The sequence below is a fragment of the Panthera leo genome, chromosome E1 (assembly GCF_018350215.1).
Source record: "Panthera leo isolate Ple1 chromosome E1, P.leo_Ple1_pat1.1, whole genome shotgun sequence".
NCBI classification, from domain to species: Eukaryota; Metazoa; Chordata; class Mammalia; order Carnivora; family Felidae; genus Panthera; species Panthera leo.
The window spans coordinates 12,782,501-12,807,500 of NC_056692.1; the positions used below are offsets into that span (position 1 = coordinate 12,782,501).

Here is a 25,000-nt window from a genome sequence, read left to right on the forward strand (position 1 = left end):
AGGACCCCGAGGCTCTCGACCAGCACACCGCGGACCGGGGGACCGGGGGACCGGGAACCTGGGACTCGAGGTCGACCAGCACGCCGGGGGCCGGGAACCCGCGGACTCGAGGTCGACCAGCACGCCGGGGACCGGGGGACCGGGGGACCGCGGCCCCGCGGCCCCGCGGCCCCGGGGCTCGGCGCTCGAGGTCGACCAGCACGCTGGGGACCCGCGGACTCGAGGTCGACCAGCACACCGCGGACCGGGGGACCTGGGGACCTGGGACTCGGGGCCGACCAGCACGCCGGTGGCCGAGGACCCCGAGGCTCGAGGCTCAGCGCTCGAGGTCGAGGTCGACCAGCACACCGGGGACCGGGGCCCTGCGGACCGGCGACCCGGGACCCGGGACCCGGCGCTCGAAGTCGACCAGCACGCCGGGGGCCGAGGGCCCCGAGGCTCGGCGCTCGAGGTCGACCAGCACGCCGGGGACCCGCGGCCTCGAGGTCGACCAGCACACCGCGGACCGGCGACTCCGCGCTCGAGGTCGACCAGCACACCGCGGACTGGGAGACCGGGAACCGGGGACTCGAGGTCGACCACGCCGGGGGCCGGGGACCGCGGCCCCGGGGCTCGGTGCTCGAGGTCGACCAGCACGCCGGGGACCGGCGCTTGAGGTTGAATGGCACGCCGGGGACAGAGGACCCCGAGGCTCGGCGCTCGAGGTCGACCAGCACGCCGGGAGCCGGGGGACCCGGTGACCTGGGACTTGAAGTCGGCCGGCACGCTGGGAGCCGGGGACACTGGGATCTGAGACCCGAGGTCGACCGGCACACCGCGGACCGGCGACCCGGCGACCCGGCGACTCGGGGCTCGAGATCGACCGGCACGCCGGGGGCCGGGGACACGATCACCTGAGCCCCGAGTCCCGACCCCTTAGCCCCGGGGCCGACCGGCACACCGGCGACCCGAACCCCGGTTGCCTGAGTGCCCGGGACTCGAGGAGACCCGAGTTCTACCAGCACGGCCAAGCCCCATGACCTGGGGATCCGTTGAGCTGGTCCCCGAGGTTGACCAGCACGCCGGACTTCGCCGCGGCCGTCTACCTCAAAGTTTAGGAAACCAGTGGATCGCTAGCGACTCTGGGCCCGGTGAGGTCGGCCACCCGAGTCCCCGGGTTCGATGACGAGCGTTGACCCCCCCCCCCCCCCCCCCCCCCCCCCGTGCGACCGCCCTGGCCCACGCCTGTCCTTTCTTCCCGTGATTTTTTTTTTTTTTTTTTTCCTCCCACCTCCACTCCTGTCGCCGCTTCCCCTGATCGGATCGGCCCCGCCTTCGTTTGCATTACTATCCTTGACACCCGTTTCTTTCGTTGTAGCACTGGTGGGGGCTGCGTGACGGCGAGACGACGACCATCCACAAACGGTGTCTGGTGGCAGGAAGGAGGGTCTCGGTTAGGCGTCCATTCGATCCACAAAGCCCTCTTGGTGCGCCCTCCGTTCCATGTCCCCCTCCCCCCACCCCAGCCGGGAAACGCTACTGACCCAGGTGGCTGGGGACGAGGCTGTGCGCCGGCGAGGCAGGTGCTGCGTCCCGGCCGCTCTGCTGCGATCCGCCCGTAGTCGTCACACACGGACTCCCTCACTCCACCACCGTGGTGCCCGGACGCCCCCTGCCTGTTGGTCGCTTTTATACTACCCAAAGAGGTCGACGGGGTGGGCGGTGGGGCTTGAGGAAGCTGTTTGGGAGTACATGGATGGAAATAGGAACAGTTGTAGTTAGAAGGAATGGGAAGGGGTGGGGTGTGTGCGCGGGGGCGGGGGGGGGGGTGTGGGTGGGTGTTTTCACGCGCGCAAGGGAGGGGCGGAGGGGCAGAGAATAGGATCTCAAGGTCATTTTGGAAATACCAACCTGTGTTATTCTCCAAGCACCTTCAACAGAAGTATTTGGTGTAAAAGACGACCACAGAGGGACAACTCAAAACACCACCCCTGCGGCTCAGGGGCCCCCAGACAGACAGGGAGGGTCAGGACCGGTAGGACAGCAGAAGTGCTCCCCCACCCCGACTTAGATTGGAGGCTCTGCCAGACTCAGGCGGTGCTAGTCGCCCACTCTCTTGCCGTCGAGAAGGAATTCCTGTTCTCCTGTGGGGTCATGTAGTTCGGGGAACTTCCCAAGCCGCTCAGCTCACAAGAACACCTACGCCCAGTGTCATGGACTCCCTCCCTCACACTCGCCATCTCCCTCTGAAGCCCAGAAGGGAAAGAAAAAGAAAACATCGACTGCCTGCCTGCCCGCCCACCCGCCCGCATTTACTATTCTAGGTGTTGCCTCACCTATTAACACTGGAAACACAACTCGCATGCCAAAATTCCCATCCTTGTAAAAGCGAACAGTTCAGGGGCACCTGGGTGCCTCACTCGGTAAGGTGTCCCAGTCTCGCCTCAGGTCATGATCTCGGGGTTCTTGAATTTCAGCCCCCACATCTGGCTCTGTGCTGACACCTTGGAGCCTGCTTGGTGATCCATTCTCTCCCTCCCTACCCCCTCTCTCTCCCACTCACTCAACTGGAATGAATGCATACGTAATAAGTAAACAAATGTATAGGTGTGTGTACACTTCAGCGGGCTATCTTAGGCTACTACTCACAAAGCTATGGGACCATCACTGTTCATTCCAAACTATTTCCATCACCTCAAAGAGAAAGAAACCCCACGCCCCCCTCTTCCTCACCCCCCCCCCAAGTACCTTAGACACTGACTCTTGGTAGCCCTGCAATGTTTCCAAACATTGGTGCTCCCCAACCTCTCCCCCCCCCCCGCCCCCCGTCAAAGAACTCCCCTAATTCAGGCACTTCCGGGTTGTTCCAACACCTGGAACGGGGGGGGGGGGGGGGGGGGGGGAGACTGGTGTGTTGGGAGAGTGCGGGGGGGGGGGGGGGCGGCACGGGACACAGAAGCACTCTGCCCCCCCCTTCCCTTTGCCTCTCTTCCATCTGGGGTTTCCTGAGGTGTATCCTTTGACGCCATCACTCATCTATGAGAAATGAGAAAAAGAGGACCGAACGTGGCTAGATCGTTTTCGATAGCCCGATACGCATACCCACACGCACGCCGAAAGAAACGAAAATTACAATCCGCTGGAAGGTCAAACAACGGCAGAGTGGTGCAATGAATGACGCTACACTCACACGATACAAGAGAATGCAGCTGTTACAGATTATGTTGGCAGAGAGGTTTTGGTAGCACGGGAATCCGCTTGTGGTGTTCCGATACTTCATGACAAGCGGTGGGAAACCTTCTACGTAGGGTGAGCTCTCTTGTATCCGAAGACACCAAATCATCATTTCAAAGGCTACGGGTGGTGAAATCGCTCTGGCTTGCAACTTCTTACCCCCTATGTTGTTCTCCATGATTGCATTTCAGCTTCCTCCCTTATCCGAGCCAACGACCCTGCCTGGTTTTTATGTACGTATTTCTGTTTTTAAAGAGATAAGTACGACATTGGATCCTAAACGGAGGCAGAGCTTTGGCTACTGGTCTCAGAAACGATGATTGTCTTTATTTGTATGGATCCGCCTAACTTTTGCCTCTCACGCCTTTCCTCTCGCTGCAGAACATCTTAAGATGAAGGGAGCCCGCTCAGGTGGGACCACTGCTTGTGGAAAAAGTCATCGGGGCAAAATAGTGAAAGCAGCGTCGATAAAGAATAGGTTGCGGGTTAGACACATATTCTCGTTTGATCCCCACCCCCCATCGATCAATCACTTACTCCCCTTTGATACCATGTTTTGTTTATTCCTGTATTTGTGGATGGGTTTTCAAAGATTTTACTGTAAGCGCGCGCTACACCCAGCGTGGGACTCGAACTCGCAACCCACGAGATACAGTGGCACGATCCACCACCTGAGCCCACCAGGTACCCTGATGCCAAGTTTTCTTTCTTTGCCTCCCTGCCGGCCTGCCTCTCTGCCTGCCTCCCGGCCGGCCTGCCTGCCTGCCTCCCTCCCTCCCTCCCTGCCGGCCGGCCGGCCGGCCTGCCTGCCTGCCTGCCTGCCTCCCTCCCTCCCTCCCTCCCTCCCTCCCTCCCTGCCTCCCTGCCTCCCTGCCGGCCTGCCTGCCTCCCGGCCGGCCTGCCTCCCTCCCGGCCGGCCGGCCTGCCTGCCTCCCTCCCTCCCTGCCGGCCTGCCTCCCTGCCGGCCGGCCTGCCTGCCTGCCTGCCTGCCTGCCTCCCTCCCTCCCTGCCTCCCGGCCTGCCTGCCTCCCTCCCGGCCGGCCGGCCGGCCTGCCTGCCTCCCTGCCTGCCTGCCTGCCTGCCTGCCTGCCTGCCTCCCTCCCTCCCTCCCTCCCTCCCTCCCTCCCTGCCTCCGGCCTGCCTGCCTCCCTCCCGGCCGGCCGGTCTGCCTGCCTCCCGGCCTGCCTCCCTCCCTCTCTGCCGGCCTGCCTGCCTGCCTCCCTCCCGGCCGGCCTGCCTCCCTCCCTCTCTGCCGGCCTGCCTCCCTCCCTCTCTGCCGGCCTGCCTGCCTCCCTCCCTGCCGGCCTGCCTGCCTCCCTCCCTGCCGGCCTGCCTGCCTCCCTCTCTGCCGGCCTGCCTGCCTGCCGGCCGGCCGGCCTGCCTGCCTGCCTGCCTCCCTCCCTCCCTCCCTGCCGGCCTGCCTCCCTCCCTCCCTCCCTCCCTGCCGGCCTGCCTGCCTCCCTGCTGGCCGCCATGTCTGCCTGCCTGCCGGCCTGCCTGCCTGCCTGCCTCCCTGCCTCCTTGCCGGCCTGCCTGCCTGCCTCCCTGCCTCCTTGCCGGCCTGCCTGCCTGCCTGCCTGCCTCCCTGCCTCCTTGCCGGCCTGCCTCCCTGCCTCCTTGCCGGCCTGCCTGCCTGCCTCCTTGCCGGCCTGCCTGCCTGCCTCCCTGCCTCCTTGCCGGCCTCCCTGCCTCCTTGCCGGCCTCCCTGCCTCCCTGCCTCCTTGCCTGCCTCCCTGCCGGCCGCCCTGCCGGCCTGCCTCCCTCCCTGCTTGCCGGCCTGCCTGCCGGCCTGCCTCCCTCCCTCCCTCCCTCCCTGCCGGCCTGCCTGCCTGCCTCCCTGCTGGCCGCCCTGCCTGCCTGCCGGGCCGGCCGGCCTGCCTGCCTGCCTGCCTGCCGGCCGGCCTCCCTCCCTGCTTGCCGGCCTGCCTGCCGGCCTGCCTCCCTCCCTCCCTCCCTGCCTGCCTGCCTGCCTGCCGGCCTGCCAGCCTGCCTCCCTCCCTGCTTGCCGGCCTGCCTGCCGGCCTGCCTGCCGGCCTGCCTGCCTGCCTGCCTGCCGGCCTGCCTCCCTCCCTCCCTCCCTCCCTCCCTGCCTGCCTGCCTGCCTGCCTGCCTGCCGGCCTCCCTCCCTGCTTGCCGGCCTGCCTGCCGGCCTGCCTCCCTCCCTCCCTGCCTGCCTGCCTGCCTGCCGGCCTGCCTGCCTGCCTGCCTGCCGGCCTGCCTCCCTCCCTCCCTGCTTGCCGGCCGGCCGGCCGGCCTGCCTGCCTGCCTGCCGGCCTGCCTCCCTCCCTCCCTCCCTGCCTGCCTGCCTGCCTCCCTCCCTCCCTCCCTGCCTGCCTGCCTGCCTGCCTGCCTGCCTGCCTGCCGGCCTCCCTCCCTGCTTGCCGGCCTGCCTGCCGGCCTGCCTCCCTCCCTGCTTGCCGGCCTGCCTGCCGGCCTGCCTCCCTCCCTGCTTGCCGGCCTGCCTGCCTGCCTGCCTCCCTGCCTCCCTGCCTGCCTGCCTGCCTGCCTGCCTGCCTGCCTGCCTGCCTGCCTGCCTGCCAGCCTGCCTCCCTCCCTGCTTGCCGGCCGGCCGGCCGGCCTGCCTGCCTGCCTGCCGGCCTGCCTCCCTCCCTCCCTCCCTGCCTGCCTGCCTGCCTGCCTGCCTGCCTGCCTGCCTGCCTGCCTCCCTCCCTGCTTGCCGGCCTCCCTGCCGGCCTGCCTGCCTGCCGGCCTGCCTCCCTCCCTGCCGGCCTCCCTCCCTGCTTGCCGGCCTCCCTGCCGGCCTGCCTGCCTGCCGGCCTGCCTCCCTCCCTGCTTGCCGGCCTGCCTGCCTGCCTGCCTGCCTGCCTGCCGGCCTGCCTCCCTCCCTCCCTCCCTCCCTGCCTGCCTGCCTGCCTGCCTGCCTGCCTGCCTGCCTGCCTGCCTGCCGGCCTCCCTCCCTGCCTGCCGGCCTGCCTCCCTGCCTGCCGGCCTGCCTGCCTGCCTGCCAGTCTGCTTGCCTCCCTGTCTCCCTGCCATCCTGCCTCACCTCCCTCCCTGCCTCTACGTCCAACTGAAACATGAAGTCTGTGAGGTGGGAGCTGTAGCCATCCGGTTCTTCCTATATCCTGATCACAGACCATAGAACGATCTTTGCCATAGATTCGTGTTTTCAATAAATCATCTGTTCGATGGCTATCGATAAAGGAAATTGTCAACTTTTAACGGCTGTGGACCCTGCTCCTGGGCTCCCAGGGAAGCTAGGCTTTAACATTTACCAAGCTCCAAATGACCCTGCCAAACCCCAAAGCGTGTGCTCTGTTTCTGTCCTGAGCACACGTTGCATGTCCGCTTCATTTAAATGAACAACAACAACAAAAATGGATCAAAGGGGTGACTTGGCTGGCTGGCTCGCTCAGCTAGGTCAGGGGAGCGGGTGACTCTTCATTGCCGGGCTGTGAGTTTGGGCCTTATGTTGGGTGAGAAGAGGACATAAAAACAAAACCAATCCGTCAGTCAGTCAGTCAGTCAGTTGAGAATTAAAAAGGAGCCTTCCAAACATACAGATGAGAAAATGGAAGAAAACCTCCCTGGATCCCCAAAGATTAAAGTCATACAGCTTTGCACATACTGAAAACAGAAAGTAAACCCTGTAAAAATTTTCTGCCATGTCTTTCGTCATTATACCTCGTAACAACAACAACGACAACAACAACTCCTCCTCCTCCTCCTCCTCCTCCTCCTCCTCCTCCTCCTCCTCCTCTTCCTCCTTCATCCATTCTATTTAAGAATTCCCAACACTGACAACTCTTATAAAGACCATCCAAGCACGGGACACAGAACTGCATCAGACCACATTCTTATGGCTACCTGGCAGACATTAGAACTTCCGGCCTTCGTGGTGACACCCCGAGCTCACTGGTGAGCTCTGCTTCCGAGTGCTCCCGTGAAGCACACCACAAGCTCAGTCCGTGTTCACGGGACCACACTTAACAGATCGGGAACAGAACAGAACACACACCATACGGTGTTCACAGCAGCTGACGGAAGGGCAGGGGAAATACAAGTACCTCACACATCCAACTAACGGGGTTCTCTGAGAACAAAACTCTCTTTACGTCTTCCAACGTCTTCCAACGGGTGTGGATGTCCTTTGGATGCAGAAAACATTCGCATGTCATTTGCTATCGTTGCTCTCGGCACGCTCTTGCACCGAGGTCAAGGGACTGAGAGATGCATCTCACCAGGTTAAAAAAATCTATCCATCGTGTGCCACCGCCACGGAGTCTCTGCATGCACTCTCTCCTTTTCTCACTCACACTAGCCTTTCGTACTTCGGCACCACTGTCGGTTGAACACGAGGATCAGAAAACACAAGGTTTCAGAACTTCTAACAGCCTTCTGGTTACATAGCACACCCTTGCATTCATAGCATTGATACGACTCCGCGAAATAAAGAGTAGCGGATACAAACGGGACACCCACCGTCAAAGTCACAGCCTGTATGGTGTGAAGACGAATTCAAGAGTGAGAAAGCACGTAGACGGAAATATTCCTTCCTATGGCAGAATATTTACAGCACTGCTTTCAATGAAGTGCTTCTCCCGTAAACATTTGAAATGAGATGAACGGCACAGATTCAATGAAGGCTTCATACTGTACTTGTGCATAGGAAGGGAGACAAGTGTCACAAACTAAAAACGAAAGCAAAAAGACCAAACACTGTGACACCATGATCTCCAAAAAGGAGGTTTTCCCGGGGGTGGGGAAATAATGTGGTGGGGTTCCAATTAAAACAAGGAAAAAAGAATGTACTTCTAATGAATGGTTTCCATAGTGAACACGCACAAAGAATTCACTTGACGAGTCCAGGGATACAATATTACAGGAGAAATCCTTTGATATCCATTGTAGCCTGTGTGTGTGTGTGTGTGTGTGTGTGTGTGTGTGTGTGTGTGTGAGAGAGAGAGAGAGAGAGAGAGAGAGAGAGAGAGAGAACGAGAACCAATCAGGCAAACAGCAGTTCGCTTTCAAACACCTGATATTTCAACACTTCATGTAACAAAACTTCTAAAATTCATTTAGCTTTGCCTCTCTTTCTGAAGAAAAATGTCAAAAATAGTGGTGAATATACCCCACGCTGAACGTACTGATTCTGAAAACTCTCAGTATGGATGGGTTTTATAATACACTTAACCATGGGTGGGGTGCCTGGGTGGCTCCGTCAGTTAAGTGTGTGACTGCGGCTCAGGTCATGATCTTACGGTTTGTGGGTTCGAGCCCTGCACCGGGCTCTGTGCGGACAGCCTGGAGCCTGCTTCGGATTCTGTCTCCCTCTCTCTCTGCTCCTCCTTCCCGCTCTGTCTCTCTCGGTCTCTCAAAAATAAATAAATGTTTAAAAAAAAAGAAAGAAAGAAAGAAAGAAAATGAAAGAGAGAGAGAGAGAGAGAAGAGAAGAAAAAAAGAAATACACTTACCATGTGTTTAGAAAAATTTGAATTCCTACCAGTCTATACCTACCCCGCTGTATAAATTCCCCAGCTGGAAGATTTAGAATCCGTGCTTGAGCCAAAGCCTGCAGGAAAACCGCTGCCTGACTCTGCATTTGATGGGGGTCCCCAACCGATGGCCGCACCTGATTTAGAACCACTATCGGAGTTCTTTCCAGAACCAGGGACCTGAGGAGGTTCCTCAACACATGACACATAGAAGTACCCTACGACCCAGCACTTTCACGACTAGGTACTTAGCCAAAGGATACAGGTCTGCTGTTTCCAAGGGGCACACGCACCCCAGTGTGCATAGCAGCACTATCGGCAGTAGGCAAAGTATGGAAAGGGGCCAAATGTCCATCGATGGATGAATGGATACAGAAGAGGTGGTATCCATCTACAACGGAGCAGTGCTCGGCCACCAGAGGGAATGAAGTCTTGCCATTTGCAAGTACCTGGATGGAACTGGAGGGTGTCATGCAAAGTGACATTCGTCCCTCAGAGAAACACATGTATCACAGGACCTCACCCGTGTGAGGACCTTCACTTCCCAAACAGAGGAACTCTGGGAAGGGAACCCGGGAAGGGAAGGGAAGAAGGGAAGAAGGGAAGAAGGGAAGGGAAGGAAAAATAACATACAAACAGGGAGGGGGACAAAAACGTAAGAGGCTCTTCCCTAAGGGGAACAAACAGAGGGCTCCTGGAGGGGGTTGTGCCAGGGCGGGGGCTGAAAGGGCGAGGGGTATGAAGGACTCTCCTCCTCAAACCACTGTTGCCCTATAGGCTAAGTACCTTGGGGGTACATTGAGAAAAATAAATTCAATGATAATATCAGAGAGGGCGAGGGTGAGGGCGAGGGCTACCTGATCATCTGCAAATGTAACAAAGGGAAAGTCCGGGAACCGTTTGGGAATGAAGCTGTCTACCGCTTCTCAGTCCTGGCAAAAGAACTGCTGCAGCTTATAGGCAGTCACGTCCCTCTGTAAGGCACCCGACAAACGCCTTCCTGCTTCTCAAAAGCTCATCTGGGCTTGGATGAGTTTCAGGAAGTTTGCAGTCACACCATCGTTCCTTGATCGCATGACTTTCACCTGGGTTTCCTATTACGTAAAAGGAACACAGCCAAAACCCTTTGAAGGACTAGTGTGAATATCTTTCCTGTCCTGAACCAGAAGAACCTCTCCAAAGCTCCCAAAATATTCTTTCAGATCCTGTTCGGTTGTTTTCCACAGGAGACCCAACACTCTTAAATCTGACGTACCCTGGATGGCTCTCTTCACTTTCACTGCTGAAGAAGCAGGCACCTGTCTCGTCCCTTTTTCTGTGGCTATCTTTGGGATAAGTTGACGACTATCCGCTACCGGATTTCCCCAGCCAGCATCAGGGATGTGCAGAATGTCTTTGACCAGCCGGACACCTCTCATACGCTGAGACGCTGGATTCCGGTAGTGCAGTCCACGTGCTGCCGACAAACTGGGCTGTCACTGTGGACAGCAGCACTGTCCCGTCGTCTTCCGATGGCATTTCGATGGGCTCGTCATTCTCATCTTTGGTCACCCGAGTACATTCAGACACCTGCTCTTATTTCTCCGCTAGGCCGCTGCTAGGAAGCCTGACAGGGAACCCGAAGCGGCGAGGGATCCAGGAGCAGCCCAGCTACCGCTTCGCTCCCACGAAATGGCCGCCTTGTAACTCTTTACGGAAGAGGAAAAAACACCACCGTGACCGCCACCATTTAATAACCTTGCTCTAAGTGTGGAGAAAGCAACCACCCATCCCCAAAAGGAAACTTCGGCAGGCTACACGTATAGGACATATGGAGCCTATACTTGCAAGTGCTTACTTACATGGGAACATGGAAAGGTCACCTGAGTCCCTGATGGCCCAGATGGGGTTCTTTGGAGGTGTCTGAATGAGTTTTCTTGTGTGCTCCCTTAGAGAAAGCTGGCCGTGAGACGACGCAGCCAGAAACTAGGAAGCCCTTTGGTTCCATCAGCGAAGCCCCGGCTTTTGGGGAGGAAGGGACGCTCACGGAGATATCCCGGGCCACATTTGGTTTGTGGGTTGCTGCAGCTTTTGGCTTCTTTGCACCAAATTGGCTGTGTTCTCATTGGAAATGGAAAACACCTGCACGATGGGATCCATCCACGGTAATGCTCTCGTGCGATTGGATTTGTTTTTATAAAAGGGGGAGATTTGACCATTGGGTCTTTCGCGTCCTCTCCACAAGTAGGAGTGAAACAGAGGCTGATGTTGGTTTGCATCTTGTTTGTGGATCTATGGCCACAGGTGTTATCCATGTGAGATGTTTTCTCTACCTCTGGATGCTATTGCTCACACCAATTTGTAACCGAGCTCCGTTACTGTGTTTCAAGGCAAGCTCTTGTGAACATTGGGCATTCTAACACTCAGGAGGATCAGAACAAACCCAAATGTGTTTCACATTCACGTGAACGGGGTATGGGTGTGGGGTGTGTGTGTGTGTGTGTGTGTGTGTGTGTGTGTGTGTGTGTGAAATTCTCTACATTCAGAGTTTTATGTTACTCCATAAGAAAGTTGCCTCACGGGAAGGGACACAATTGATGGCCCAGAGAGAGGAGAGATAAAAATTGAACACACCTGCCCTCCCCGCTACACCCACACCCACACACCCTTTCCCAATAGTCAGAAGAATGAGGAAGAGGAGGAAGGCAGACAGATGCCAGTGATCCTAAACCCGCCCCTCCTCCTCCCCGAGCACAAGCGCCAAGATGGGTGCCCACCCCACGGCCTGCTCCTCCTTCACCTCTTCCACAGGGGGCTGAAAAGCAACCAGAGACAAAGCCACTTTTGCAGGAGGCAAAGACAGGAGACAGAGATGGAAGAAGAAGTAGGAGGTGGACGCGGACGCGGAGTTGGAGGTGCAAAAGAAAAAGATGAAAGAAACACAAAAAGGTGAGTCCAAAACTTTAAATCTGCCTGGGGCCTGGCCGGCGGCTCCCTGGCCGCCTCCCCCTCCCCCTGTTTCTGCATCAGTTGGTGTGGCTCCAGTGATCTCCTAGGCCATCCCCGGTGGTGGGGCCTCCCGTGTGAGCCTGATGGTGGGGAAACAGATCGTTTGACTTTTTAGTGGACACGGGTGTGACGTCTTGGGTACTAAGGGCCATGGAAGGGTGATTGCTTACTTAAAATGGACATATTTTCGGAGCCGTCGATATCAAATACAATGCAGATAGTTAGGTTTTATTCTTTGTGGTGGTGGTTGTAAAATGGCTTGAATTTGGTGCTCTCTGCATGACAAGCCTTTGGGGTGGGCAGCTCCGGTCATGGCCTTGCTTCCGTCCCAATACTGACCCTGTAATTGTGGTCCTCAAAATATACATCTCTGTGACCTTTACAAACAACATAACACGTTTTCTCCCTCGTTTTACAACAGGTATCAAAAACAAAATCAAAAAAACTTTACAAACACTTACGCCCTTCCTTGTTCCACTCAGACACGCACTCTAGGGTTCAGGCCCGAGGCAGGGGCCTAATCAGCTTTCATGTGACTTCAGTTTATGACTTCACTGGTACCCGTTGCAGTTTGTCAGCAAAAAGTACTTCAAACGATGGTCGATTTTGTCTCTCGCATACAGTGTTCGTGGGTGAATGTTGACAGGAGATAGGTTAAATACACAAAAATGTTTACTCGTAAACCTTTAAATTTTTTCCTTGTACCATTTATTTTTGAGAGAGAGAGAGAGAGAGAGAGAGAGAGAGAGAGAGAATGAGAGAATGAGAATGAATGTCAGCGAGGGAGGGGCAGAGACAGAGGGAGACACAGAATCCGAAGCAGGCTCCAGGCTCTGAGAGGTCAGCACAGAGCCCCACGCGGAGCTCGAACTCACGAGCTGTGAGATTGTGACCTGAGCCGAAGTCCGACGCTTAACCGACTGAGCCGCCCAGGAGTCCCTATTTGTAAACTTTTAAAATGGCTTCCCAAATCTTTCGTGACCTGTAACTTCAAAGCTTTGCTAAGTTAAGTGGTAAATTAGGTTCAGTTCTTCAGACATCTGAGTCTTTTCCACAGAAGATAAAATACTAAATTGTGAATTACTAAACCTACGGCGTTTTCTTTTCTTTGTTTGTTTTTTTGTTTTTTGTTTTGCTGTGTGTGTGTGTGTGTGTGTGTGTGTGTGTGTGTGTTTGGTCTTTGGCTTTATTCAGAAAAACAGTAAAGATACTTGGGTCTGTTAGTAAACATGTTTCATCGTTTGTTGTTTTTTTTTTTTCCTTGAAGATTTGTTTTCCAGCCTATTTCTTTATTTTTAGGAGAGAGAGAGAGAGAGAGAGAAAGACACACACACACACACACACACACACACACACACACACACACACACAGAATGAGTCGGTGGGAGGGGCAGAGGATCCGAAGCGGGCTCTGTGCTGACAGCACAGACAGCCCAATGCATGGCTCAAACTCACGAACCGAACCGTGGGATCATGACCTGAGCCGAAGTTGGATGCTTAACTGACAAAGCCACCCAGGCGCCCGTTTCATGACTTGCTAAAAATTGTACAGTAAAAGAAAAAAGAAACAAAACCAAACACCACAACGTGTTTCTGAAAATGATGAGATACATTCGTACATTTGACAGTGTAAAGAATTCTGGTGTGTGGGGGGCCTGGGTGGCTCAGTCGGTTAAGCGTCTGATTTCACCTACGGTCATGGTTCATGGATTTGAGCCCTGAGCTGGGTTCTGCACTGACAGTGCAGAGCTCCCCCTCTCCCCCTCTCCCCCTCTCCCCCTCTCCCCCTCTCCCCCTCTCCCTTTCCTCCCAGCTCTCAAAATAAAGGAATTAACTTAAGAGGAAAAAAAGAACTCCATAAAAAAAAAATAAAAAGAAGGCAGGCAGGCGGAAAAGAAGAGAGAAAAAACACAAAATACTATATGGTCAATCGCTATTCTTGCTGTGCTTATGTCAATACTGAAGCCATGTCTGTTAACACTGGACTTATTTTACAAACAAATTAGTTTTCATTGGGCTATCTTTGACAGGAATGGAGGGGTCTCGATAGAAAAAGATTGTATTTCAGTAGCTCTTTTGTGGATGTTAACTTCTAGTTCTGGTTAATTAATTTTCTTTGACTGTTGTTTGCCTTTAAAACTGGGCTGGATCCTGAATCCTGGTTTCCTCGAATATCTGACTACGACTCTTCAAACTCAGGCTTCCAATCCTCTCCCATCCTCTTATCTTACCATCCTGAAGAACTCAAATGGCCCTTTTCCCTGAAGCCCTGCAAAGGAAAGCTGGACAACTGGAGATAAACTTCAGAGAAATTGCCACAGTTGTAGACAATCTGTGTGCCTGTTGCTCTATGGGCCATTCAGAACGAGACATTTGCTGCTGTTGTGTTTTTGTTGTTTTTAAAGTAGGCTTCACCATGCCCAGTGTGGAGCCCAACTGGGGCCTTGAGCTCACGACCCTGGGATTGAGACCTGAGTGGAGATCCAGACTTGAATACTGAACCTGAACCCACTGAGCCACTCAGAATCCCCCAAAATGAGACATTTGAACTACATGCCAGAAAAATCGGTCAGATTGCCCCCTGCCTGCTCCCACTCCAGCTGAGGATGCTTCGAGCCTGGCATCTAGACACCTTCTCACTGACCGCACTTGGGACTTAGACACTGGGTTTATAAGTTGTTCTACCCATTAACCCGTGGTGTTCTTCTCTTTCTGTAGAAGTACCTCTTATTAGTTACCTGATTGCTTGCTGAACGAGGAGGCAGAGTCAAAGCTAGTTCACAAACACTTGCTGCAACTGTATTAGCTCCTCTTTAGAAATAAGAACCCATATTTTATTTGTATTTTTATAAGTTTCTTAATATTTATTTTTGAGAGGGGGTGGGGGGAGGGAGACCCATAATCTGTAGCTGGCTCCAGGCTCTGAGCTGTCTGCACAGAGTCGGATGCGGGGCTCGAAATCACGAACGGCGAGATCCTGACCGGAGCCAGAGTCCAATGCTTAACCCACGGAGCCACCCAGGTGCCCCAGCAACGAAAGCCCACATAAACAGGGGCACCTGGATGGCTCAGTCGGTAGAGCGTGTAGCTCTCGATCTTGGGGTTGTAAGTTCGAGCCCAACGTTGGGTGTAAAGGTTACTTAATAAGATTTAAAAAAAAAACATAAAAATAAAATCAGACAGCAATTCACTTGGGTACAGTAAGAGGCCCTTGACCACCACAACCTTCCCCCCCGCGCCCTCCCCCCACAAGGTGGTCATAACATTGGGTTTGACTATACTGTTACTATTCCTTAGAATACACTTGGGGAGAAATCTCAGGATATGATGCAGTACCAAACTATGCAGAAAAATACCCAAGATCTCAGATAGGAACTATCTCTGATTCCCCCCCCCCCCACCCCCAATTAGCACAAGGGAGCAAAAGTTGTGACCTGCACCCTGTCAAATCCTTCCCTTCCAAAGCCCCTGCCACACCCTAATTCGGCTTGAAATAGTTTCAGAAGGTGGACCTCCATCCCTGTTCCATAGAAGTGGAATGAGGGATTGACAATGGAAACTTATAAAGGGGAAGAAAACTTAACACCTCTGACTCCATGTTGCTTCGATTCCCTTCACAACTTCTGTGTAGCCCTGCACCTAGGCCTGTGACAGGTGAGATTTACAGAAACTGTTCTCACCGGGGGAGATAAACGGATAGCCCTAGCCCGAGCCATCACCCATCATCGTCCCCGTTCCTTACCATTGGGAAATGATCCAAACTCCAGAGGCTGGGGGTGAGTGTGGGGGGCGGGGAGTGGGGAGTGGGCAATTGAAACTGTGCCACGGAGGGTTAAGGAGGCTGACGCTCGCTCTCTCTCTCGCAGAGAACCTAAATCTTGTTCTTCAGGGAACTATTTGCCCCTAATCAGCTATTGTGTCTTTTCAGGTCCCACAAACAAACTCTAGCTGTCTCTGAAGAAGCCTGGACTCAAGGTCCACCGATATGCTTGCAGCCTATAAGCCAGCACAGCCCTGAGAGAAAGAGCCTAAGTCCTCATCCAGGTTATACCAGCTCTCGGGGCATACCCACAGCCCCTTCTCCGTGTCCTAAGGTAACCTCCTGACATCAGGGACTAAATTTTGCCTCCTTCTCATGTTAAGTCTCCGCCCCTAAGCAAACCTGGGAATATGCATGACAGGTATGTTTCCTCAATGTGGGTGCTCCATCTTTCCTCATCAATAATCACAGATGTGCCTTCCCTTTTATCAACAGGTATGTAAAGGATTCTTGGGATTTCATTCTTTTGTCAATTCAAGTGTATTCCAATGTTGCACTGGCTCCTTCAAATTGTCCTTGTTGAAAGTGTGTTGCTGTCCCTGTCTCTCTGTTAAAAATGCTTTGCCAAATACAAAGGCAGACCATCTGAGCCAAGCACATGAACTATGTCTGCTGGTCAATGGAACTTACAGAGAACATACGTCACTTTTGAGTTTCCCACCATTTATGTTACAATAAGTTCACCCCAACGAGGAACCCTAGGTGGTTCAAAGACATATATGTGTGTTTACAGACACACACACACACACACACACACACACACACACACACACACACACACTCACACTCTCTCTCTCTCATACCTAGCAAGGAGGGACACACCCAGGGCAGACAAGACAGTCACCTGGCACTGAGGGACATAAAAACATCAGGTTGATCGTCCGTGATTTCTGAGGAAAGATTATCGATCAAGACGGGGAAATGATAAAGGAAATTCTAAACTTTTTATGTTGGTGCTCTCCCAGGGAAGCTATACATTTAATATTTACCGAGGTCAAAGGGACTCCAGAAAACCTCAAAGCATGGGCTCTTTTTCTGTCCTGAGCACAGATTGTATGTCTGGTTTGTTAAAAAAAAAAAAAAAAAAATTTTTTTTTTCTTAAACATAACTAACTAAAAAAGGGGGCTTCCAAAGGCGGCTTATAAAGATAAGGGAAACAAAAGAAAACAATACAAAAACCTTCCTGGTCGCCATAAGATTGAAGTCATACAGCCTTGCACATACTAAAAACAGAAGATAAAGTCTGTAACTTTCTGGAATGTGTTCTTTCTCCTCATGATGATTCCTAACATCTGCGGCCAACCCCCCCCCCCCCCCACCCCCGTGCCCTGTTTTTCCTTTTTTTTTTTTTTTTTTTTGGTAAGCTGTATGTATGCCCAATGTGAGGCCTTCCCCAGATGACTGACTGCTTTGTGAAGATTGCGTATCCCCGTCAGCCCTCCTAACTTGGGCTCCAATGAAACTCTTTTCCTTCCTCTTTAAAATTGTTTTTAAAAAGGCTCGTTCATTTTGCATCGACATAGGGTAAATGCTATAAAAGGTAAGCAAGACATAGTGAGGGGACAAACTGGGAAAGGTGGACAGCGTTTAAAAGATGCTTTTAAATGCTACACTTCTTCCTGCCTTTCCTTCACAGGTAGGAGGACAGCACCTACACCTACTGTCGTTGGCAATGGTCATCGGCCTGGAGAGGAAGAAACCATTCCATAGTTTTCCACACGGCGGATGAGAAGGCCCTCTCGGACCAAATCCAGGAACTCCCTTACTGTGAGCCAAGGACCGGTGTTTTGTCGTTTTCCTTTCAGTTGTGGTTAGAAGTAGACATCACCTACAATTGAGATTTTTCACCATATATAAGCGTAGAGTTCAGTGGTATTAGGTGCAACATTCACATCCTCCTCGTTGCGTTCTCTCTTTCCATTCCATTTGTTGTAGTGTTTTAAGATTTATGTTTTTGATGTTTATTTATTGGTTTATGGGGGAGGTATAGGGTGGGTAGGGAGGGAACCCCAAGCAGGCTCTGCACTGTCCGTGTGAGAACCCAATGCAGGGCTTGGTCTCACGAACCCTGAGATATGACGTGAGTCAAAATCTAGCAAGCGTGGGATGCTTCACCCACTGAGCCACCCAGGCACCCCACCGATTCCATTTGTTTTAAAGACATAAACGTTGCAAACTTTTTTTTTTTTTTCAACTTTTATTTATTTTTGAGATAGAGAAAGAGCATGAATGGGGGAGGGTCAGAGAGAGGGAGACACAGATTCTGAAGCAGGCTCCAGGCTCTGAGCTGTCAGCACAGAGCTCGACATGGGGCTTGAACTCACGGACCGTGAGATCATGACCTGAGCCCAAGTCGGACACTTATCCGACCGAGCCACCCAGGCGCCCCACAACCTTTTTTTTTTTTTTTTTTTTAAGTTTGTTCATCCATTCCTTCATTCCTTCATTCATTTTTCACATTCTCTTCACTCGATGTGGGACTTGAAGTCACAACCCTGACAGAGATCAAGAGTCCAAGAGTCGCATGCTCTTCTGAGTGAGCCAGCCAGGAGCCCCTTCCATTCCATGTTTTGAAACAACCCCAGGATCCTGACTCAGACTCCCAATTTGACTGATGAGAGCCCCGCCCACGCCCTCTAGGCCATCTGTGGGGCTGTTTCATGTGTGTCCATCTTTCTTCCTCCTTTTAGTGGCACGTCAAAGGTTGCATGTGAAACAGCCAGTGCCTGTGGAATGAAACTGTACTCAGTTTCCCTTTGGAAGCAGGTGGGAGAGGGAGGAGAGGTCAATGGCTAATCAATAGAGTGTTAGTGTTGCTTTACAGGAGTGTGCCCGCTGGGACCATCGCCCGGGGTCACAATTGTCCCCTGTCAGGCCTCCCCCACCCTCTATCCCTTATTGCCCCATGCCTGTGTTTGGCCTCTGAACCCTAAGACACCACCATCACGTGTTTCATGCCACCCTCTGACTCTGACTCGGCAGGCCACGCCACGCCACACCATGCCGCTCGCTCGCTCGCTCGCCAACTCCCTACCCTTCCACGTACCTGCACCCCCACCCCTGGAAGGCATTATAGTAAGATATCATCCTCCACATCCATGATTCTCAAATGGTTTATTGAGGTTTCCTGGGTTAGGAAAAGGAGGGGACTCTCTTTGCTCCAGAGAAGGCAAGTTCTTCAGACATCATCTTCTCCCCTCCCCCCTTTCTCTCCCCCACCCCTTCTTTCTTTCCCTCCCCCCCCCTTCCCCCCCCCCTTCCCTCCCTTTCCTCCCTTTCCTCCCAGTAGTTCAGAAACTGCAGCCTAAGGGTTGGGGGAGTTGAAGAAAGCCATTCAATGCAGAGAAGCCCCAGGCTCAGACTTTAACAGAAAGCTTTCTGCATTTGAACGAAGGGGTTGAATGAGGCCCATTGGAATGAATCGCCCTGAACCTCCCTTCCACTGCCACTCCCATCCCCGCCCCCCACCCCTCCCCCACCCTCACCCCCACTCCCACCCCCATGAGTCCTCCAGTGGTTTGGGGAACTGAAGGCTGCGGGTGGGCAGGGGGTGGGGGCGCATGCATCCTAAGCGGCAAAGTAGGCCCCTGGTCCACAGGAAAAATACAAACTCTATGTACCGAAATCTGTTGCGTCTGTATACGCGGATAATGACACCGCAGAAAGACAAATTAGAAAAGAAAAGAAAAAACAAACCCCAAACAACCCAATCCCGCTTACGATTGTACCAAACATGATAATAAAGAACACGAAAAGAAATAAAGGAACAAAGACACATCCGGCCACGAGCGAGCGGGTCTCCCTGTACGTCAGCTACTTTAGAGAGTCCCTCTCCTAGAGGCCCCTTCAGCTCAACAGCGGGCTGCACAGGTGTCCCTGTCTCTAGCCCGATTCATCTTGGTGCGAGCACCCTAAGTGGCCAAGGAGGCCCCCGGTCCACGGGAAAAATCATGCCTGGGTACAGCGGAGTTGTGTATCCCGGGCAAAGCGGTCAAGGGGTTGGCGAGATGTGTGCGGAGGAGAGGAGGTATCTGTTCTGGGGCCGCCCTCCCGGGCACCGCTCTGGCTGAGAAGAGGGCAGTGGGGCGCGGCCTGGACCCGGACGACAGTTGCTGCCTGCTGCTGGGCTGAGGGCTGAGGGCAGTGGGGCAATGGCCACGCTGGCTCCTGCGACGCAGTTCGTCCTGGGCACCTTCTGTGGTTTCTGTCGAGGTGCCGGTTGCCGTGATGACCGAGGCTAAACTCCCCTCTCCGCCTGGTTGTTCAGACGCCCGATCCTCCCGTGTTCTCGGTACGTGGACTGACCCGCACCCTCCCATCCCACCAGACCCCTTGTGCCAATATTTCCTGTTTCAGAGTTCTTTCGCCTTGTCCGGAAAGTAAACAAACCACACTCACAGATATCGACCCCTCGAAAGAACAAAGAGACGTCCAGGCACGAGCGAGCGGGTCGCCCTGTGCCTCGGTGTACTTTAGAGACTCGGTCTCTTACAGACACCTGAAGCTCAACGATGGGCTGCGGCGTCCCTCCCTCTCTCTGGCCCAGTTCCATCCCGGGACGAGTCCCACAGTCTCTTTGCGCGACGACACCACCGCTCGCTCACGTGAGCCGGAGGCAACGTGCTAATGGACCGGAGGGTGGCACTGTAGATTCAAAGTGACCTACGCACCAAAGCGTCCGTCAACGTGGTGTCCGGAAACCTTGGACGTTGCCGTGCCCTGGATGAAATCGTCGCTCTGGAGACTCGGGCACGTGTCGCCCGTCTTCTCTACGTTCTTCCTACCTTTAGTCTCCCTGTGTGTGTTTGCCCGACATCTTGCCTGATGGTTCACGGAGGAATGAGACACCCATCCGGCAAGAGCTGATGCTCTGCTCACCACGGCACGTGACTGACGGAAAAGAATACGCACGGGCCCGCACTCATCTTACCCTTCGTTCTCCACCGTGTCAGAAAAACGTGTGGCCTGCCTTCCTCCTGTCCAAAGCCAAACTGGAAAGGAAGACTTAGATGTAAAGGAAACATTAGAGAAGCTTTCAAAAAGCAGCAGCAAGCAAGCAAGCAAGCAAGCAAAGTAAACCACCCACCCCTACCCTCCTGCCCAGCAGGTGCAAGAAGCATGCACGGAGCACTCTCCTCCTTTTCTCCCTGGAAGTGCCCCCCCCCCCCCCCCCCCCCCCCCCCCGTCTTTCCTATGCCACCAGGGGAGTGACATTCTTATCCTCAAGGACAGGGGGAGAAGTGGAGAGAATTCTAGAGGAGAACAGATCTTGGTTGGTTGGTTGGTTGGTTTTAAAATCCTCATCATCCTTTAGCCTCCCCACGTAGTTCAGTTAGTCGTCCACCGTCGCTTCTCCTTGTTCAACCCAATATACAAGCGTTTAGGTTTGGCCACTTCTCAGGGTCTTGGTTTCCTCAGGAGGGGCTCTACCTGTCACGTGAAACTTGTAGGAAATCAATTTGTTGGCTCCTTGTACGGTTAACCTGTCTCGTGTCAGTGTCACCCTCAGGGTCACCTGCAAACCCTAAGGGGGTGGAGGCATAGGGTGTGTCTCGGTGACACCTTCCTTTTCCCTGCGGGGGCCCACCCCCCCCCCCCTTTGGACTGTAGGGTCCTCTGGGAACCGGGACATTTTTTAGTGAGTGGCTATTAACTCCTTCCGTTCTCCATCCCCCCCCCCCCCCCCCCCCCCCCCCCCGCCGCCGCCGCCACCACCGCCGCCCGTAGTGGTGTTTATTGAGGACAGTAATGGTGAAAGCCATATTCTTGTCGCTTGCCACGCGGTGCACTTGCACCCATGTTCCCCGTACCTGTTTGTGGTCTTTGGACTTCGTCGTGGCCCCGTGCGGCGAAGGACTTTGCTTAAGCTTTATCCGTGGTCGTTCGTTTATCCATCACCCCCTTTCTGTCCCCCCCCCCCCCCCCCGCAGCTTGGTTTGTTATGTTTCCGAGAGAGACGCTCCCCCGCTTGACCCAATAGAATAAAAACGGCTCGTCCGTCCGTTGTTGTTCTGGGAGTACTCTCTCGCGTGGTTTCGGTTTGACCGTCCGTCTCTCCCTCCCTCCCTCCCTTCCTTCCTTCCTGCCCGCTGAAATGTGTCTAAGTCCTCCCGGGAGCGCGGGCGCCGCCTGGGCCGCTCTGGGCCGCCCGTGCCCGGCCCGCCCGGTGTGTGCGGGGAATTTTCCGCGCACGTCCGCCTCGGCCGGCCGGGGAGTCGAGTGGCCGGTCTGCCCCCCCCCCCCCCCCCCGCCTTTTCAGCGGCAGCCGCCCCGATGCATTTTTCGAGTGTCCCTTGGGCTGCCGGGGTCGCGCCGTGCCGGCCGGCCGGGAGCTCCCGAGGCGGACGCCCTCCGCCGGCCTGGGACCGAGAGGCGGCATCCGGAGTGGGCCGGGACGAGATCGGGCGGCCGGGCCGCCGGCTGTGCGCCCTCTCGGCCCCGAGATCGCGAGCTGTCCCCGCTGACGTTTCGGTCGGTTGTCGGGCGCCACCTGGCGGCCGCTTTTATATAGCGTTTCCCCTCCGGAGCGTCGGCGACGTCGGCAAGGGATGCGATTCGGCCGCGGTGCCCGGGGCGGAGTTCCAGAAGGCCGGCGACGTTGGCGTGATCGTCCCGCTGTCGTCGGGGCGCCGGCGGCTGGTGCACTTGCCGGAGATTGAACCTCCGGGTATATGGGGGAGTAGCGGCGGCGCTCCCTGGGAGCGAGCCGGGGTGGGGGGCTGCCCGGACGGGTCGACCAGCACCCGCCGGTGCTTTCCTCCCCTCCCACCACCCCCCCCCCCGACCGCGGGGACCGTCCGGGGCCGCCACCCGGAGACTGTGGCCCCGTGGGTCGCTTGTCGGTCCTTCCCTGCCAGGCGTCTTTTGTCTTCCCTCCCGCTTCGCGGTCGGGCCGGGCTGGGCCGGGCCGGGCCGGTGAGGACCGTCCTGAGCCTTGAGGGGAAGCCCGCGGAGGGCGCGATGGGCCCGGGCGGGGGCACGCGTGGTGCTCCCGGTCGTTGGACCCGATTTTCTCCCCAGATTTTCCGAGGCCCGCTGCGGAGTTGGGGACCGGGCCGCGAGGGGAAGCCCGTATAGGGCGCCAACGCCGGCGCGCCCGCGATCCCCGTTGAGGTCCTGTCGTCGGGGGCGCCTCCGCGCAATTCAGACCCCCCCCCAAAACAGTCCCAGCCGGGGGTCGGGGACTGGCATGGGGCCGGTCTTGCGAGGTCCGGTGAGGCTTCCGCAGGCGACAGCGCGGAGTGTTTTATTTTTCTAAGTCCCGACCCGGAGACGACCCGTGGACGGGCGAACGTGTAACGGGGCAGGGCCTACCCGGCCATCCCCCCCCATCCCGCGATTCCCCGGTCGGTCGGTCGGTCGGTCGGTCGGTCCCGGGGTCGACCAGATGGCCCCCGGGGACTTCCGGGGGGGTGGGGGGTTGCTTGGCGGTGATGGGAAGATGCTTGGGGCCCGTGGCCGGGCCAGGGTCCCAGAAGGTCCCAGTGACCTGTGGCTCGGCCCCGCCTGCCAACGCGGTTATTTTTGTCTCCTGAAAGAGGTACTTTTTGCTGCCAGGTAGGTGCTGACACGTTCTGATGTGGCGGTTGTCATCCTGTAAGAGAGACTTGGGCCTCGTCGCCGCTGGCTGGCGTGGCTCCGGGCTTGGCGGTGACGCCGAGCCGAGCCCGACTCCGCCCTTTGCCCGCCTGCTTGCTCGAGCCGTCTGCCTGGGCCTGCGCGCCGGCTCTCGTGCATCCAGGTGTGGTTCAGGCTGTGGCGCCACCTCCGGTCTCTGGCACCCGAGGGCGGCGTGGGGAGGCGGCGTGGGTCTTCTACCCCGTGCGCTCCCCGCTGCGGGCACCCGGCCGTGGCCGTGACAAACCCACCCTCGCAAGGCTCCGTGCCGCGTGTCAGGCGTTCCCTTTTCCCCTTGTGGGTTGTCCGGCTGCCTGTTCCCTGGGAGAGGTGGGGGAGGGGTGCTGGCGAGGCTGAAGCAGGTCCTCCTCTGGTCGCTGTCCTCGCCGGGCGTTTCCCCAGCCCCCTCCTCACCCCAGGACTGCCTCGTGTGGCGGTAACCGATCGATGTGGTGATGTCGCGCTCTCCCGGGCCGGGCCTAAGCCGTGTCAGACGAGGGACGGGCACTCCTGGTGAGTGGGACCGCTCTTCTCGTTCTGCCTGCGGGCCCCATGCTCCTCCTTCCCGCCTGTGGGCGGCGCGGGGGGTTGCAGAGGGGTGCGGACTCCGGCCCGACCCCGGCCTCCCGTCGCTGCGGGACCGGGGTCGGCTGACGCAGCGGACACTCTCGCTGGCCTCTCTTGGCTGTGTTGTGGTGGGCGGCCTCCCTGTGGTGGGGGGGCTGCACCCGATGCCACGCTGCTCGCCGCCTGGGCGTGCTGAGCGCGTGGCGCCTGGCCCTCCGTGGTGCCCCTGGAGCGCTCCAGGTCGTCTCAGGTGCCTGAAGCCGAGTGGTGGCGCCGTTCCCTGTTCCCAGCGGACCCCCCTTTGGGTCGCCGCCGTTGGCGGAGTTGCCCGAGGTGGGCGGGTGGCAGAATCGGTGAAGGGAGGCACACCCGTTCCCCCCGCTGCGGGGAGCGGGCGCCTTGTCGTCCCCGCCCCGCAACGGGCCGCTGTTGCCCGGAGGGGTGCGGGGGGGCTGACTTGGTGGGGCGAGTTGAGCGATCGTGGCGGGCCGAGCCGGCGCCGTGGCGCTTGGCCAAAACTCCCTCTGAGCGAGGACTGTCGGTTTCTTGCCCAGCGCGTTGCTGCCGGTGTTTTGCCTCGGTTTTCCTTGGGCCTCACCCGGAGGCGCGGCGCTCCTTCCGGGCGGCGACACGAGCAACCGCGCGTGGGGAAGGCAGGTGGCCCTCGTTGTGGGCCCTGACCGCGAATGCTCAGGAATGCCCTGTGTCACTCCGTTGCCGTGGACCTTTCTCCCCCGCCCCGGGCCCTGGTGGCCCCGGGAAGAAACGCCTTTTATCTGGCGGGTCGTCCCGATGGGGGGGACGAATTGGGTGGGGGGCGGCGCGCCCTTGGTGAGAAAGCCTTCTCTAGCGATCCGAGAGGGTGCCTTGGGGTACCGGAACCCCCCAGTCGCTGCCCCTCCTGTGCGCGTAGTGGCCACCTGTGTCAGGGTGACTGCATGCCCTTGTGCGTGTTAGGCGGAGCCTTCTCTCCCGCGCGAGAGGAGGTCTGTCGGCCCCGCGGTGGGGCCGAGCGCCGCTCTTCGCCTACCGCGGCCTGCGCCTCCCCCCTCTGAGTCGGGGGAGGGTCCCGCCAGGCCTGGCCGGTGTCCGGTGCCGTGGCCCGTGTGCCTCGGGCGTGTGGTGTGCGAGCGCGCGCGCACGCGCGCGGCGTCCCCCCGCCTCTCCCGTGGCGGTGTGTGTCCCGAGGGGCTTGGGGCGCCCCTGCGCGCCCCGCCCCCCCTTGCGCCGCGCGAGCGGCGGCTGTCTCCCGCCCGCCTCCCGTTCCGGGCTTTGCCGCTGGCGGGTGGCGCGCGGGCGCGGGTCGGGGCCGCGCCTGGCTTTGGGAGGCGCTTCCCT

The 25,000-nt window shown here is 56.8% G+C and overlaps 1 long non-coding RNA gene and 1 pseudogene across 1 annotated transcript; one reads left to right on the plus strand and one right to left on the minus strand.

The window, feature by feature from the left end:
- Positions 1 to 9,209: 9,209 nt before the first annotated feature.
- Positions 9,210 to 10,808, minus strand: LOC122206977 (annotated as a pseudogene).
- A 164-nt stretch (positions 10,809 to 10,972) lies between these two features.
- LOC122205963 lies at positions 10,973 to 17,645 on the plus strand. Its single transcript, XR_006196314.1, has 3 exons — positions 10,973 to 11,597; positions 15,586 to 15,751; positions 17,115 to 17,645. It is a non-coding gene; the product is annotated as an uncharacterized LOC122205963 (long non-coding RNA).
- The last annotated feature ends 7,355 nt before the right edge of the window (positions 17,646 to 25,000 follow it).